The sequence below is a fragment of the Palaemon carinicauda genome, chromosome 2 (genome assembly GCF_036898095.1).
Source record: "Palaemon carinicauda isolate YSFRI2023 chromosome 2, ASM3689809v2, whole genome shotgun sequence".
NCBI classification, from domain to species: domain Eukaryota; kingdom Metazoa; phylum Arthropoda; class Malacostraca; order Decapoda; family Palaemonidae; genus Palaemon; species Palaemon carinicauda.
The window spans coordinates 185,734,269-185,754,234 of NC_090726.1; the positions used below are offsets into that span (position 1 = coordinate 185,734,269).

Here is a 19,966-nt window from a genome sequence, read left to right on the forward strand (position 1 = left end):
TGCGCAGAAAGGTTATTCTCACGTAAAGGCCATCGTACGCATACAAGTCTGCGCATGCGCAAAATCGTACGTACTTCCAACGCGCCCCGAGCATTCACATGCAAAATCGAAGCCGCATCTAGGTTTTCCTACCTTACCTATACTCTTCTGGCTTTCTCCTCCTTCTCCGTGTCCTCAGTTTTCTTCGCCCGTTAAAAAAGAAAAAGAAAATGGAGAATAAAAATGGAAAATAAAACTGCGGCAATGTCCCATCTTACGTAGGAACTTTTCCAGTGGTGACAGAAATAAGATCCGGCACGAGGAGGAAAAATTGGAGGAAAAAATCTAAAAAAAGGGGGTTCTCGACTTGCGAGATAATTCCACTAACACACTCCCATTCTATTTCCATAATAGGTTTTTGATCGAAAATTGTTCAGGGGTTTAATTTTTACCGAGGAGGGGGGTGGGGGGGGGGGGATGAGTAAGCCCAGGGAGAGACGCGGGGGGGGGGGGAAGGAATTGGGGGGGTTATAGTAAGCCCAGGGAGAGATGCGGGGGGGGGGGGGGAAGGAATTGGGGGGGTTATAGTAAGCCCAGGGAGAGATACTTAGGAACAGGGGGGGGGGGGGGGTGACGTAAAATTCTTTCATTTCTTTGACGATCTTCTTTGGAGCTGATACAGGTTCTGGCAATGTCAATAATAACAATAACATTAATGGCGTTGATAATAAAAAAAAAAGTAATTAATAGACCAATAACAATTGTCATAACAAACATAATTATTTTTCATGATCATCATTATTGATAACAATTCGCAAGCAAAAAGAAGCCAAACAAACGTTGGAAAACATTTAATGAATAACAACATCTTAAAACATCACCTGAGATCAAATCAAAACGAACAACACCAAACGTGATGAAAACATGCGAACGGAAAAGGTAAAAATGGCACCAATGCAATGTATGCAAACTACACTAATTACATTTAAGCACAAATTGTTACTTTAATACAATCACGTAACCCCCACAACATCAGACAATCTTCAATTCTTCACCTCCCCCCGTTAACAATCATTCTCCAACCCACCCCCCCTTTACGGGAGGATAATCGATAACCACGTAAATAACCATGAAACTGAATGCCCTAACCTCAAAGATTCGACTAGCTCCGCCCCCTCCCTCACTCTTCCAACCAGGAAAACTCGGGTATGACCCAACCCCCACTTACCATTCGGTGACCTGTGTCCTTAACCCCCCCCCCCCCCCAACCTCACACAGGGGAGGTGGGCAGTAGTGCCGAAAGCTATATGCAAATGAATGCGCTCGGATAGCGTCCAGTGTCAATCCCCAAATACTAACACACGCCCTCCCCTCCTTAACCCCCCCCCCCCCCACCTGGTGGTCTCCCCTTTTACCTGGAAGGATGGGCCAACTAGATAAGTATGGAAGAAGCAAGGTGATAGAGTAGAACTAGTCACCGAGAAGGTAGAAGACTGGTCTGAAATGAATAATTAAAACAAATCAAACTTTATCTCTCCCTGCAAATATGGTTTAGCATCCGAGCTCTAATGGCTACATGATCTTAATTTAGTTGTTATTTTCTCGAATGAGCAACAAGGTGATTGCCGCCTGGAAGAAGGTGGGGGGGGGGAGCGGGGAGCCTGGAACTGGATTCGGTGGCCTGCCAGACTACGGCAATCACGGGGCGTTGTTATTGCTCTTCTTCTTGTGCAATTGTAATGGTCATCTCAACACTATCGGATCACGATGCTTGTCAGGGGCACAAACTTACTTTTCTTAGGTGGTAACTAGTTTTACAATAATGCAAGCTTACTTTTACATAAAAAAATACTGAATATACGTTATATATGAGAGAGAGAGAGAGAGAGAGAGAGAGAGAGAGAGAGAGAGAGAGAGAACTTTTACAAAATTAAAAAGCACATTTTAAAAAATGTAAGTCAACCCATGTGTTGAATAAAAGATCGTAAAAAAATATCTTGTGAATAACATTGTGTGGAATCTGAACATCTAAATACATTGTCATGAGATATATACACACATATATATTTATATATATATTATATATATATATATATATATATATATATATATATACTTTATATATAAGTATATATTTATATATATATATATATATAATATATATATATATATTTCTTTATATATAAGTATATATTTATCAAAAGTTTATATATATATATATATATATATATATATATATATATATATATATATATATATATATATATATATACTGTATATAGATAGATATGAGATCATGTAAGTGTGCGCATGCGTCTGGGTTTGCGTGTGTCAAGGCGCACGCACATTAATTCAAATAAATATGGACACACTTATGTGCAATTGTGCGTGCGCAGGCAAGATATGGAGGAGGAGGAGAAGAAGAAGAAGAAGACGAAGAGAGAGAGAGAGAGAGAGAGAGAGAGAGAGAGAGAGAGAGGAGAGAGAGAGAGAGAGAGAGAGAGAGAGAGAGAGGAGGGGGGGGGGATTCCCAGCGCAATGAAAAACGGAAGACTGATTAAACTTGTGTTACAGACAATGAAAATTACACATATGTAATACGGAAGTGAAAATATCCTATACCTTCGTCCATCTCAATTGCAAAGGAGCTCTACGGGGAACTCGGTTTTTAAGATTGGCATGTTTTTGTCACATTTCAACCGTGGGGAGAAAGAATGTAATCCAAATTCACTGGGCAAAGTGAAACTGAAGACCAGGGTAACTGTTACACCATGCATTCTTTACTTGCGTCGATGTGCAGGAAAAAAAATGTATAGTTTATTAACGCATGTAGGACGTTATTGAAGAAATGGTGAACTATACATTTCTAAATATCAAAACATTTACACCGACTTTTTTCTTGGTGAATGAGAAATGTACCTTGGACTTAGATTGTTTATTCGTGAATGCCAACGGTTTGTTGTTACGTCACATTGAGAGAGAGAGAGAGAGAGAGAGAGAGAGAGAGAGAGAGAGAGAATGTGTGTAGGTTCTTAGATCTTTAATAAAACATTGATATCCACTAAAAAAATTAATTTAAGTTTTCTCTATTCATTTGCAAATGTTTTATGAGGTTCCAATGCCTATGACCATGTACTTAATCTATAATCAACTGACTATATTATGACATGAATGAAATACTAATGATAAATTAACTTAATTAATAAGCTAGTTGGAACATTTATTACATGATTTTGTAACTCAAATACTCTACAGTTCATTCCCTGAACATTGTTAATTGCAATTTATAAAAAATAATGCGTAATGCTTCAATTGCAAAAGACAGTGTGACTTGACCCTTTTTTATGAACAATATTTTATTATTATTACTATTAGTCTACTTTGTGAGAGAGAGAGAGAGAGAGAGAGAGAGAGAGAGAGAGAGAGAGAGAGAGAGAGAGAGAGAGAGAGAGAGAGAGAGAGAGAGAGCAGCAATCTTCCTCAATATTAACCTTGAAGAATTTATCTTCGTTATAAAAAACAACCTCTACAAGCTGTATAGAAAAAAAAACAAGGCTGACCATACTGCGTTCGAGCAAAGATCTTTATATCAACAAAGACTAAAAAACTTACCCTTCAAGACATCAGAAAGGGGAAAAAACTGGTTTAACATAAATCGAATAAAAAACTGATGTCTTCGCATTTACGTTTGATATCTTACAGACACAGCCAAAACTAATCACGACAACAAGCAAAGACAATAAAAAAAAGGAGTACTAATAAGAGAAAATACAAGCTCACCAAGATACAATCTATACTAGTTTGCTTAACTTGTTATTCAGCTAGCTTGCATAGCAAGCAAACTAGTTCTAGAGGTCTAGCTTTCAAGCACACTTTACAACATCAAGCTTCACCTAGCAACAGTGTCACAATTAACCTGTTATAGAACGGGTTCATAAATCTAAAATAATGCTTGTTAATTAACCCGCCGAAGGATCGGTTCCAGAATAGAGGACCTGGTGATAAAAACAGTGACATTTAACCTGATTAAACCCAAATCTCAAAAACTAACCTGACGAACAACAGAGGAACTGGCGATTGACAAGCATGCCCACCTCGAAGTAGCGAGACCCAACATCACGATTTGACTTATCATTTCCACCATTATCGCCGTCACAACAAATCGTGAACAGAGATCATCACCTGGGGCTCGTTGTTTACATCAGCCTCATCATCATTCATGACAAGGGGCTGATCTCCGAGTGCGTGTATCCAGTGAGGCGTTGAGATACAGCAGCAGAATCGGTAGGAATCATTCCGCATAAAACTTCTTTTTTTAAGGAACACTTAGTGACTGGAATCACATGTAAGTTCTTAGTTGATTTCTCATAGGATTTATCTTTAAGAGAACGCAATACAAAACGAGGAACGGGATTGAAAGACACGGTTTCTTATTTTTTTTTTTAAATCTTACAAGACTTTTTGACTACCACGTTTATTTTCTAGGAAAAGTCAAGTCTAATGTACGAAATATATGAAATCCTTCGGTATGAGTCAGCTTTACCTAATTATTCCAAATGATTCGGTTATTTCCCTTCACTCTTAAACACTCGTGCGGAACGTAAACTCGAAAATAGTTCTAATTATAAATGGAATTCGATTTGTATCCCAGCTATGATTAACCGTCTTAATAAGTTTCTTCAAACGCACAAACAGTTTATAATAATTCAGTTCGTTATTTCCTTCAAATTCAAACACTTGCGATTGAATTCCACCGTCTGATAGGTAATGTTTATCATAAATTCAGTTTCCCAAAAAACCTCTCTTCCAATAAATGTTTTCCTTCGACGGGAGAAATGCCTTTCGCATATGCAACCTCTTTACAAAAACACTACTAAGACACTGCTAAGACGTCGAAGCCTACAGCGCCTCTTGTCAATACTAACATCTCGTCGGCGCAACAGAAGGACTCAGACTAAGTCGGGTTGGAGGAGAAGGTCCCGTGGAAAAGAAAACTTTCACAGACACCATCACCCCACGACCATCCCGCTGCATTTTGGGACGGCCGCCGTTGCGAAACAGGTCATCATATCTAAGCTTGCATAGGATGGGGGTTAGGGGAGACACAGGACCAGGGACAAGGAGGCCAAAATCCAGAAAAAAAGGAGAAAGAAAAAAGTTGAGTTAGAAGAAGGCGTCACTAAGTAACAAAAAGGAGAGGTCAGCAGAGACTGTCACACATTGGCCCTTATTAAGGAAGGTGTGCGGAGGAAGGAGCGGAACGGCCTAGTGATTATGTCTCAGCAGGAGCTTGGAAGAAGAAGAGGAGAAGCAGCAGCAGCAGTAAGAGCAGGGGAGGGGAGTAGTAGGAGGAGGAAGGGGAACGGATGGCGATGGTTGTGCAGTCGGCGGCACTACTTAGACGGGAGCCAGGGACACCACGGTGCCACGACTGTATTCTTTCAGCCCTACTTCAAGAGTGCCTGAGATCTGCTTGCGTGTTGATCGTGATCCCGAGCAGCCTTTACCGTCTGCTTGGATTCGCTGGTGGGGAGATCCGGAGGGAAAAGGAGAGAGAGAGAGTCAAGCTGCACGCGCGTGTGTGGCCGTGTGGTATGGCCTCACTCATATGCAACTCTCATGTGCACCTGCGGTCACCTCCTGCACACACCGCGGACTGACGCTCATGTTTGCTGCGCCGCTCGCCCAGACCCACTGTAAAGACTGACGAAAAAACTCGGCGAGTGGGACGAACCCATAAAAAACGCACGTACAAAAAACGCGCGCGGACTTGCGTTGCGCGGATGGTGCTGCCATCTAGCGGGCACCGGGAATACTACGGCGTTGCCAGACGCTCGCTCAACGAAAGAAGAATCTCTCTCTCTCTCTCTCTCTCTCTCTCTCTCTCTCTCTCTCAACATAAAATTCCTTGGAGTTTTTCTCAGGGGAGCGAGGTGCTGTCATTACAGATGAAACACGAATAGCAAATCAAAAATGCCGTTACCATATGACAATACAAAGCTTTCTATAAAAGGTGAACGCGGGTCTAATACAATATTTAATATACATCTATAAAGCATCAAGGAACAATAGATTCGTCAATACGGGCAAGTTAGTTCAAGAGTGTCGGAGACACAGAGATCTAAAGTATTTCTTCTTTTATGATACGAGTGCATGTCGAAAACTGGTCTCTCTCTCTCTCTCTCTCTCTCTCTCTCTCTCTCTCTCTCTCTCTCCATAATTCCCTTATTATCATCCGCATCATCATAAAGTTTCAACAAACGACAGGAGAGCAAAAAGTTGGATATCATATAGATGTTTCTCCAAGCAGTAACTAGTGTATGCATGTATGTGTGTTTGCCTGCACGCGCGCGCCCGCATTTGTATGTGTACGTCAGCAAGAGGAGGAAGGTATATTCTCTCTCTCTCTCTCTCTCTCTCTCTCTCTCTCCTCTCTCTCTCCCTCTCTCTCTCTCTCTCTCTCTCTCTTACGGAAAAGAACGCGATCAAATGTTTTCAAAACGCGAACGAGGAATATGAACATAAAATAAGATGAATACTTCAATGTCCCAAAAAAGACCTCAAACTCTTAATAAAACGTAAAACATTAGGATATCCATTTATCACTGCATTCCCCCTCCCACACCCCCTCCCCGACCAGACCTCCCCCACCATGTCCCCTCAAGCCGTCTCCTATAACCCCCCTATCAAGCTAGTATTTTCCTCAAGATTTAATCAGATGCCATATACATTCGTTTGGAGGACCATACTGGGGTGCATTTCTTCATTTTGCAAAAATCCCGCTGAAATAATGTCTGAAACTTCCAATACTTGCGTTTTTGGAATGCCGCCGGAAGACCCAATTACATGAGGAAAAAGAGCATTGCCTCCAGGAAAAATTATAAAGTTGGGAAAAAGTTTGAGCGATATGCTCCGGAGAAGTGCAGTGCGCACGGTTATCAATAAACCTATTTTTACGGCATATCAAGAATCAATGGAATATGACAGTTTCAAAATACCCGCCGTAACGTTATGCGCTCTAAAATTTCCTTTTATATTTATGATAAGAATAAATGCGCACATAAAACATGCGTTATGTTCACAAGGGAGAAATTTTTATAGCCGAAAAATCGTTACTTCTCTCGGCGAGACTTGGCAACTCGTCCGAGACGGATCTGAGAAAACGGGAATTTAGAAGCGTAAGAAGGACTTCAAGATGTTAGGCCCCCTCCCCCCCTTAAAACCTCAGCAAGGTTCATTTTCATTATTTTAAATCGAACGGTCTAGGATTGACACTTGAATTCTTAAGCTCCAATAAAAAAAAAGCATACGCACACATGGACTTTTATATGTAAATTATGCTAATGAGGGTTCAGTTCCCAGCGGTTACCCTGGACGCAAGAAAAGCAAAGGGAAAGAAACATTGTAGATGACCCTTGAAATAATCTTATAAAATGATTGTTCTTCACCATCTGTGATGTCAAAGGTAACCACAAGGTGAGAATCTTATGTTGTTACCTTTCTATGTGAAGGATGCATTTTAATGTTATTGTTCTCAAAATACTTGATTTTAATGGTTCATTAATTCTGTTGTAGTTTATTTATTTCTTTAGTACCTTTCCTAACTGGACTATTTTTCCCTGTTTTTCCAGCTATGGTTGTGAGTTAGCTGGTAGTAGTAATAATAATAATAATGATAATAATAAAATCTATGCATTATAGATTAGTACTTTAAAACAAAGATTTTTCAAAGTAATCAAGTACATGAGAGAGAGAGAGAGAGAGAGAGAGAGAGAGAGAGAGAGAGAGAGAGAGAATGTACACAATTCCTTCAAGAAACATGAAAAAAATATAAAAGAAAATTGAAACCACAAAGAGTTTTTTTTATTTTATATGAACATGCTTATGAACATCTCAGCACTATCAGCAATCCTGCGTTGAATGAATATGCTAAGCCTTCAAACATACATTTTTAATGTTTGAGTTAAAAACATATTTTTAAGAAATGCAATAAGTGGTAATGCATAGATCGACACATACACACACACACACACACACACATATATATATATATATATATATACACATGCATATGCACAGACATACTGTATATCTATCTATTTATCTATATATATATATATATATATATATATATATATATATAAAGTGCGTATGTGTATTTGTGCGTGGAGAAATATCATCAATGATTTAACACTTGTAACATAACATATCCATAAATATCGTCGTCTACTAATATCTAAACGAACAAAAATATATAATATTAGAAACTATAAAAATTATCAGTGAATTCATAAATATATCCCTTAACACAATCAGTATACAGTACTGCTATACCATCCTGACATATATTTCCCGGTAAGAAACATGTGTTGTGTAAAATCTGCAGGCCTGCAACCAGAGTTTATCAATGCAAAAGCAATGCACTAGAACGTCCATATATTGCATTTGTACCCAATATCTTTATTCAGGAATGCAAGTAAAGTTTGGTACAAGGTCTTATGGCTGCCTTTAAATTGCAAATTAATTAACTGAATGAATGAAACAAGATAGAATCGTCATTTATAATTCAATCTCATAAGATCATACAAATAATAGAGTAAATTATTAAGGAAAACTATCAAATGCACATGCACACAATTTAGTATACATACTCGCCTTTCAGTAATTGATTGAAGCATCTAACTGCGTACACTAACCAGACTATTCATTATTTACGATACAGGCTTTTAGATATCAGATGACTTAAAAAGTAGGCAACAGATATGGCCTCCATTTACTCTACAATCTTTTAATATCACGAATTTACTGACATGAATTCACCAGTCAATAAAAAAGCAAAGAAAAAAAAACAGACTCAAGTCTGCATTTCATGACTCAAGATATCCTGACAGTACCATCCTGCTCGTAATACTAGGTATGAAGTTCATTCTAATAGTCCTGAACTTTCCATCATGAGGCTCAATACTACACAGTATTCTATAAGTTTTATTCCAGCTGTGACTAAGTTGTGGAATGATCTTCCTAATCAGGTGGTTGAATCAGTGGAACTTCAAAAGTTCAAACTTGCAGCGAATGTTTTATGTTGAACAGGCTGACATAAGTCTCTCTTTATATAGTTTATTTGAGAAAATATTCTTTAATGTTTTTACTGTTATTGGAATATGTTATTTTAATTGTTCATTACCTCTCTTTTAATTAATTCATTTCCTTATTTCCTTTCATCTCAGAACTATTCCCCCCCCCCCCCCCCAAGTTGGAATAGCATCCTGCTTTTCCAACTAGGGTTGTAGACGATGATAATAATAATAATAATAATAATAATAATAATAATAATAATAATAATAATAATAATATCTCTAACGCTATGACCCCGACTGGCTTTCTCGTCTTGTCGGCTAAGAAGCGGCGCTGTTCACTTGCTACATTCGGGTCGCTTAACCAGTCCGACTGAGGTGAAGAGACGGGAATAACTTCAATAATAATACAATAGTTATAATCAATCTCACCAAAAATTCTGGACCCAATTCAGAGAATTGTTTGATTATTTCTGTATCATATAATTGGTCATTTAATACAGAGGTTTAAAAATCTAAAACTTCAACTAAGCTATTTTTAAGAACAAGCTTTAGATAAATATTGAAAAAAATAAATTGAGCAGATTCATAAACTTAAAAAGAAACGTGAAAATATAATCCTTTATACTAAAAAGTTTTCATATTATTAAAGAAATAAAAAAAAATATATATTCAGCGATGGTTTACATGAAGTAAGTTTTCCCTGTTGGAGCCCCTGGGCTTATAGCATCCTGCTTTTCCAACTAGAGTTATAGCTTAGCAAGTAATAATAATAATAATAATAATAATAATAATAATAATAATAATAATAATGACAGCCTAAATGGTCAGTAAATTATTTTCTCATATAGGGAGCGTCATGTTAAAATGCTATTCAACAGAACTGTTACTTTTCACTTCGAGTGAACAAGATAGAGGACCAACACATTAACATTTTATAGTCATAACTACCTAGAATAGTATTAAATTAGTAAAATTTTCTATAATAACTTATTACTTTTAACTTCGAGTGAACAAGATAGATGACCCACACCTTAACATATCATGGTCATCACTATCTAAAATAGTATCAAATTAGTGAAATCTTCTATAATAACCTGTTACTTTTAACTTGAAGTGAACGAAATAGAGGACCCACACCTTAACATTTTATTGCCATCACTACCTAAAATATTAATAAATTGATAAAATCTTCAATAATAACATATAAAAAATACAAGTCTCAAATCGGTAACTACCTAAAATAGTACTAAATTAGTAAAATCTTCTATAAAAAAAATGGTTATAAAATATTAAATTCATCATGGCTCCAAGTAAACACAGAAATCAGTGGCAACCTTTGTACTATAAAGCACAAATGACCACCTTCAGGTGCTGTAATATTAATAAATTTGTAAAATCTTCTATAATTAGAAATATAAAAAACAGATCTCAAATCGGTAATGAAATATTAAATTCACCATGGCTCCAGGTAAACACAGAAATCAGTGGCAACCTCTGTACCACAATCAGTTGCTGAGTCCAACGCATAATTATTTGTACTATTGTGTACAAAGGTTTGCTACTGTTCTTTATTCGAGGTTTGCAAACTTTTGTTCATCTTAACACCTAGACATTGGAATTCTCTGTTACAAAATATATATATTTATTTTCAAATCAAATATTCTTATCGTTGGTATCATAACTTTAATCTTTGTTAATCTTGGTACTTCTACCACTGGTACAATAGTACTACTATTAACACTAATACTAGACTACTACTATTTCCAATAATGATAATAATAATAATAATAATAATAATAATAATAATAATAATAATAATAATAATAATAATGTTTATTGCTTACAGGATGTATTTTCAAGAAATGCAATTTTTTTTCTTAGGAGAGAAAGTAACAAAATATAAAGGTAATGATATGTATAGCCCCTCTCTCTCTCTCTCTCTCTCTCTCTCTCTCTCTCTCTCTCTCTATATATATATATATATATATACACATATACTATATATGCATATATATATATATATATATACACATATACTATATATGCATATATATATATATATATATATATGCATATATACAGTATATATACATATATATATAATATATGAAAAATACATGTATATATACAAATAAACACATACGCACAAAACACGTTCTGTATATATAGTATATACGCATACACACACACATATATATGTGTGTGTATATATGCATATATATACTGTATATATACTATATATATATATATATATATATATATGAATAACAAACAATAACCTGAAGAGAAAAATAAAAACGAATGTAATTCGGTACCTTATCATGATAACCATAATCACCCTATCTCCAGCTCATCGACCCTTCTTTATTCCCCTTGCCTTACCTCCTCGATATTTTTCAATGAAAAAAAAAAATAAAGGTGACACGTGATCCAATGCTATCTTTATCGTAGAAGAGCTCGCCATGAGAATCCATTGCCTATGATCAGTTTAAAAATTGCTATCTAAGAGCGAGGAACAATTGGTTTCTAATTATTATTATCATTATTACTATTATTAATAATTGCTGAGATTTTATTAAGTGCTAATTCGGAGAATAGTAATCACGTCTTTGCATTGATGTTGACGCAAATTAATAAACCCCCTAACCGGCACCCCCCCCCCTAAAAAAAATCCAGAGAAAACAATTTTTATGAAGAAAATAAGATTTAAGTGAAATGTAGTGAAAAGAAAATTTGCATGAACGTCCCTATTTCTAAATGGAACAGGCTGATATAAGTCTCTTTATCGTTTATTTATGAAATATTTATTTCAATGTTGTTAATGTTTTTAAATAATTTTTTTTTTGTTCATTACTTCTTATATCGTTTATTTATTTCCTTATTTCCTTTCCTCACTGGCCTATTTTCCCTGTTGGAGCCCTTGGGCTTATAGCATCTTGCTTTTCCAACCAGAGTTGTAGCTTAACTAGTAATAATAATAATAATAATAATAATAATAATAATAATAATAATAATAATAATAATAATAATAATGATAATAATAAATTTCATTATATTTGAGATTTATAAACAAATACCCAAATGAAAATAATTTCATGCTGATAATCGGTAATAAATTGCATATTAAAATTACTATTAATATACAGTATATGTAACAGGTACATAAGATCTTTTCTCTCCGAAGGATCAAGTAACATACAAATGGAAAAAAATACATCAATTAATGAAAATTAAATACCTTTAGTAACTTCCCACGTAGAAATTTGCGATAAGATAACACTATTAGCTTTCAAGACATTACTAATTTACAAATTAACTTTAATGATACCAATAGTAATGATGTATTATTATCATTATTATTATTATTATTATTATTATTATTATTATTATTATTATTATTATCATTACTTGCTCAGTTACATCCCTAGTTGGAAAATCAGGACGCTATAAGCCAAGGGCCCCAACTATTTAGATGTTTGAACTTCTAAAATTCAAATAAATAATTTATTAAAAGAAAACCGTTTATAATGAATAAGATATAATAATTATACGCTTTGATGACTGCATCATCATCTTTCATTCAAGTACAACAAGTACTTTCGTTGCTTTCTTTATCTTACAAACAATGATTGGGATGTAAACTTGAACTGGTAAATATATAAGTTTTTCTGCCCGCCGTTGATCCATGAGGATTTGTAGAAATACAATTTGTGCTAAACAACTGTAATGATTGCGCTCATCTACTTTTTTAAAAACTCTAAGGTTGATCTTATAACTTAGACAATATTGGTTCATAACTGTAACCTAAAATAATTCTCACAGGCCACCGTTTTCATAAAGTTGTGAAAATTTAAGGTACCAATCGTAAATTTGTGGTTTTCCCTTAATTATAATTATCTTTTGATATTCATTACACCTACCAACCTAAAGAACATCATCTAAGAATACAAGCTTAATCAGAATAGAAAGTACATAAATTTTTCTATTGTTTTTTATTTTTATTTTTTTTTCCTATTAACCTTTTATCCTTGAAATGTTACATCCAGCTTTTCTATTTAATTTTAGTTTATATAAAATTAAAGAGAAAAGCTGGATGTAACATTTCAAGGATATAAGGTTAATAGGAAAAAAATAAAATAAAAACAATAGAAAATAACGAAAAACACAAGTAACATGAAAATAGGCAAGCGCCCACGAATGCAACTTCAAGAGGGGGATATTCAACTCACAAACCATAGAAGCCTTTTGCTAGGATTTGAGAACACTGGTCAGAGGTTCATGCTCAGAGGGGGACAGAACCTTCAACATAATAGGAAGCCACAAATAGTGGAGAGTACTGTATTACAATTAGCACATAGTACATCACTGCAGCATTGCGATTTCGTGAATTTCTTCTATGTAACGAGAGATCTAATTTAATGTGGTTACTGTTCTTTGTATATTCAATTTTGATTGTTTATTATTTCTCTTGTGGTTTTTAATTCCCTGTTTCCTTTCTTCACTGGGCTATTTTTCAATGTTGGAGCCCTTGGGCTTATAGCATCTTGCTTTTCCAACTAGGGATGTAGCTTAGTTTGCTATATATATATATATATATATATATATACATATATATATAATATCTTCATGTGACGTTGAACGGCAACCATTTGGATCGTACAATCTCCCTAAATTGTCAAAACTGCCGTGTGGTAGTTAGGAAAGGGGAAAGGGAGACGAGGTAGGAAAGGTTGCATCTGCATGTTTGCATATCTAAATATTTAGCCGTCCTTTTTGATGGGTCGCGTACACTATTTTCATATAAAAGAAGGATAAATTTATGAACTGGTTATTATATTTACTAAAAAAAAAAAAAAAAAAAAAAAACGCGCATTATTTGTGGTTTTAGTAATTGTCCATAATCTAAGGTGAATACTGTCTACTTAACTAGAATATAATCTAATTAATGAGGAATAATTAGAAATAAAAAACTATGGGCTATATGAAAAATCCCATTAAACTGGCTTTGAAAACGAGAGAGAGAGAGAGAGAGAGAGAGAGAGAGAGAGAGAGAGAGAGAGCAAGTTAATTTAGATTTACAAATTTCCTTAACACAAAGGGAAATTTACTACAAAATAAAATAAAAAGGTAACAAAGTATTAGTCATTATGAGTACTACACAAGGTACTTGCAGTATAATGATTTAAGAACATCTCAAATTAGTTGTGCTGTATTATTATTATTATTATTATTATTATTATTATTATTATTATTATTATTACTTGCCAAGCTACAACCCTAGTTGGAAAAGCAGGATACTATACGCCCAGGGGCACTAACAGGGAAAATAGCCGAGTGAGGAAAGGAAACAGGGAAAAATAAAATATTTAAAGAGCATAAGAGCAGTTTCAACTGTTTTGTTCGGATAAGAACCAGGAATCAAATGTAAAAATCAAATAGAAAACGCGTGAAACCGAAGGAAATGAGAAGGATGAAACAAAAACATAAGGTTATCTGAGAAGAAAGAAAGAGGAATAAAAAAACGGAGAAAAAGGTTAGTATTTTCTTCCTCTCGAAACGGTTTGCAAAAAAACTGACAAGTCTGGAGAAAACAGCAAACGTCGAAATGGGTGGGAACAAGTTCTGCGAAGGAAAAACTCCGCAGGATACAACAGAAACTAAAGAAAGGACTCGTTAGGGAAACTTCTAGAATGGCTGTTACGGAGGGGTCTACTCTGCCCTTAACTGCAAATAAACGAAACTGCATGGATGTTGCAATGACGGGAAGGAATGGCAAAAGGGGTTGCAACAAGAAGCAACATATCGTAAATTTAAAGCAATTGCAGATATACTTGCAGTTTTGAGATTTATCAAGGTATTTTCCTATCAAACTCAACAATGTTGAAAATTTGCATTAAATAAACGGTAAATGTCTGGCGACATTTATTCCAGGATTTCTATTATTTTAAAAACTGATATATTAACGTAAAGGAGTAATATTACAGTCACCAACCCGTAAAAGATAATACCAAAGTAAGGTAAAATTACGGTTGCCTGTATTTTACTGAAATACAGTTGAAAACAGTATATCTTATAGAGAATTGTTTATTAAAATTACAGTCTTTTTTTTCTAACAGTGAACGGGATTGACTAACATTTCCCAAACGTACTATTATTTTTTATACAACTTTTTATGCAGATGCCAAATCCATTGTCTAGATATATTTGATGATAAGGATCATTGCAAAGCAACTTAAGCTCTCTGCTTCACCACTCTTTCTATTTTCATTTTATTTGTAATAAACGTTGGTGTCACAAAAATTATGGTCACCGAAACTCAAAAGAAATGGTGAATGCCATACATTTAAATAAACAGAAATAAATCTACGTTCTCTAGTCGGGCAATTGAATCGGTGGAACTACAGAAGTTCAAACTTGCAGCGTATGTTTATATGTTGAACAGGCTGATATAAGTCCTTCTTCATTGTTTATATATGGCAGATGTATTTTTACGTTGTTACTGATCTTCAGATATTTTTTTATTCATAATTCATTACTTCTCGGGTAGTTTATTTATTTCCTTGTTTCCTTTTCTCACTGGGCTATTTTTCCCTGTTTTGCAGCAGTTGGGCTTATAGCATCCTACCTTTTCCGACTAGGAGTATAGCTTGGCTCGTAATAATAATAATAATAATAATAATAATAATAATAATAATAATAATAATTTACTAATTCTCTTATAGTCTATATATTTCCTTGTTTCCTTTCCTCTCTCGAGATCTAGGTGTATTTCTTGACTGTAACTGTCTCTAAATGCCCAAATAAATAATGTAATAAAAACAGCTGGTTATCATCTAAGAAATATTGCGTTTATGAAAAAGTACCTGGACGAAAATTCTGTAAAGAAACTTGTGATAAACTGTGCTATTATCGGGATTGACTACTGCAACTCTATCTACTACAATTTATCAAAAGTGCAATTTAAGAAATTACAAAACATAATAAACAGAGGAGCAAGACTGATAAAAGGTGTCCCACCTAGAGGAAGGATCACCCCTATACTAATCGATTTACACTGGCTGCAAATTAAAGCGAGAATTGAATTCAAAATATGTACAATAACTCCCCAAGTTATCCAAACCGGGCGTCCAAAATACTTGAACGAATTGTTACACATTGCGCAGACAACAAATCTTGTCAACACGAGAATAGTTACAGATGGCTTCAAACTGTTGGAACCTATATACTGTATATATGTCTACTTTAGGCTCCAGAGCCTTTAAATATTCGGCCCCGAGACTATATAATAAGCTCCCACGAAACATTCTAATGACTGAAGACATTAAGGGTTTCAAGAGGAAACTGATGACTTTCTTATTTCATGAGTCTTTTGACAGTGAACGAACAAGGTAAAACGACAGTGGAGGTCCTGTAAAGAGTGGGGTTCCCCTGATGTATGGGACCAGAAAAGCAGCCATCAAAGTAAGTAAGTACTTTTCCTTGTTGGAACCCTTGGGTTTATAGCAGCCTGCTTTTCTAACTAGGAGTGTAGCTTGGCTCGTAATAATAATAATAATAATAATAATAATAATAATAATAATAATAATAATAATAATAATAATAATAATAATAATAATAATACCAATTCCCTACTTCTCATATAGTTTATCTATTTCCTTGTTTCCTTTCCTCGTTGGGCGACTTTTCCCTGTTGGAACACTTGGGTTTATAGCATCCTGCTTTTCTAACTAGGAGTGTAGCTAGGCTCGTAATAATAATAATAATAATAATAATAATAATAGTAATAATAATAATAATAATTATAATAATAATAATTTACTACTTCTCATAGTTTATCTATTTCCTGTTTTCCTTTCCTCGCTGGGCTACTTTTCCTTATTGGGGCTCTTGGGCTAGTAACATCCTGCTTTCCCAACTACAGTTATATCTTCGCAACTAATAATAATAATAATAATAATAATAATAATAATAATAATAATAATAATAATCTTAATAATAATAATAATAATAATAATAATAACAAAACACTACTTTCTGAAAGCCGTTCAATCCGATCTTGAATCAGGAATCGACTTTGACCGGGAATGAGCGCAAAACGTCGCGGCTTGAACTATATGATTCCATATACCCCTCACTGAGGAACAAATATTCCTGAAAATCTTCGGACAAATAAACATCCGTTCTGACGTTTTCCATATCACAAATTACGCCAGACTATCGTCTCCGGTGAGTCAACTATAGTGTTCATAAATATAAATATAAATATACTGTTCATAAATATAGTTGATTTCAAGCTGAATTCTTTGGTAGCTACAGCGTATATTTCCTTTTATTAAAGGTATAGCGAAGTAAGGAGTTGAAAAAATAGTCTGAATATATAAATATATATATATATATAATATATATATATATATATATGTGTGTGTGTGTGTGTGTGTGTGTGTATACAATTATATACACATATATATATTACATACATACATATATATATATATATAAATACACACACACATATATATATATATATATATGTGTGTGTGTGTGTATGTGTGTGTGTCATGGGATTCAGTAGCCAGTAGCGTTACCCAAATGTCACACTTTCTGTAAGGAATACACCATGACATATGACCTAAGTTCGCAAACGAAACTATTTTAGAAACAACTGTTTTGTTCTGCTTGTTTTGTGTCCATAACAGAAACGAGATTTGAGAATACACTGAAAGAGAGATAACAATTATCAAGTGAAGGCACATCAGTTTAACAGCGGTTGTCAAGAAGATAGACGGAGGTGCGGAAAACATGTATTCTAATGAGTATTATTATTCAAAGTGAATGACCAAAGCGGAAACAAAAGGGCGCTACTAAAAAACATTTCCAAAGACTCTAACCTTGAACAATCACTCAAAGGAGTTGAGGATGCTTCAACGCGAATTCTTGCTTCCTGAAAAAAAGAGAAAAAAAGTGTCAATACAAGAAATTGTAAAAAAACAAAAAAACATTCAAAACTCAAACAATTTAAAATATAGGTTTTCACAGAAGACTTGAAACCTCGGATGACTATGTAATATCATATGTGGAATGAAGTTTTATGTATTTATGTATTTCATGTATTTCTTAATATGAAGGTGTTGCAACACAACTACTGTCTAACACATTTGCCATAGTTAATTGTCACAAAATAACAGCTCCGAATGATAATGTTACAGAAAACTCTATTCATGAGGTACGGAATTACTAAAACTCCGAACATACTAAATCCACTGCATAACCCGGAAAAAACGCATTGCAGTCCGGCGATACGAGGGAAGTGGTTACAGTATGACAGGGCATTCGGGGAAAAAAAACCCGAAGGCACATTTTACAAACCAACAATTGTTAAACCACGAAATGAGCGGCGGAGAGAGAGGGCATGAAATTGCGATCCCTAGCTGGAAAAAACATCCGCCGCATAGTTGTCAATAGAGTAATAAAACTCTCTAATAACCCCACATCTAAATAGATCACTTACGTAATTCCCCACGAGCGCAAAACGAGGTTAGGTGGGGAGTCTAGGTTCAATGGGATCTGCTGTGTGCTAAAGGAGATCAAGTATTTAAAAACGTCGTAGGGAAAGAAAATAAAAGGTTTTCAGATATTCAATATTTTTAGAGTTTCCTTTAAGTATTATCACGTTAAAAATGAACATGGTCTTCGGTTGGTTTCGCTTACAATTAAATCCATCATTTCATAATTCTAATTAAATATATTTACTCATTCGCTCACACACACATACACACACACACATACATATATATATATATATATATATATATATATATATATATATAAATTACATATATATATATATATATATATATATATAAATTATATATATATATATATATATATATATATATATATATATATATATATATATATACATAAGTAGAAAAAGCTAGTAGGAAATAATGAAATAATCTAGTACTTAGCGTTTTCCAGCATTTTCATATACACTTCAGGGTACAGTACAAAGTGAATTACAGATGAAGGATATCAATATTAATGGTTTGTGTGTATGTGTGTGTGTGCATATAATGGAGATTCACTTATTCTATAACACCGCTGAAAAGCAAAATCCGCACAGCAACGCAAAATAATTCTTTGTCCGCATCAGAGTATTATCTAGACATGCATTCTTAGTTTTACAAATACTTAGTCACATATATTTACCTCATGTATAACTGTATATCCATCATTTTGAACCAATTAAGAGACCTCCACACTTTCTATGATTGAAAGTGTGGATTAAGCAGCTTTCATTAAAAAGTACATTTTACCGAGACATTCTTAACTGTTAATAATGACAATGATCAAGTTATTTAAAGGTTTAAAGGTCGTTAATGAATGACAGAGGCAAAAGACTGTGACAATGCATTAACAGGACAATGCCCTAGAGACAGACCATATTACCTATGATCAGTGTTCAAACCCCCCTCCACCAAAGCTAGGACCACTAAGTGCCAGGCAATGGCTATTGATGACTTAGCAGGTAGAACTATAAGCTCCCCCAAACTCCCCATCCTTAGCTTACAAGGATGGTGAAGTTGCAAACACTACAAGAAACTATCGAGTTTGAGCGGGTTTCGAACCCCAGCCCAGCAGCTCGTGCCTCCTGACTTCATAAATATATAAAATATATAAAAAAAATCTATTAACAACAACGGAAATCTGTTTAAAATTTCCCATTTTTTAAAAATTTTTAATTAACCCATAATTTGATAGCCAGCTATAAAGGAGAGGGAAGGGGAAATAATATATAAACAAAAATAATTTTCCAAGTGGATTCCATTTTTCCATAGATTTCCTAAAATTTCATTACTTTACTAAATAGTTTATTTTTGGTTGTCCCAAAGCTCAATGAGAGAGAGAGA

General features: G+C 34.5%; 1 pseudogene; it reads right to left on the reverse strand.

Annotated features, from left to right (window-relative positions):
• Nucleotides 1–5,664, reverse strand: part of LOC137621561 (uncharacterized) — a 364,107-nt pseudogene extending 358,443 nt beyond the window's left edge.
• Between the last annotated feature and the right edge of the window lie 14,302 nt (nucleotides 5,665–19,966).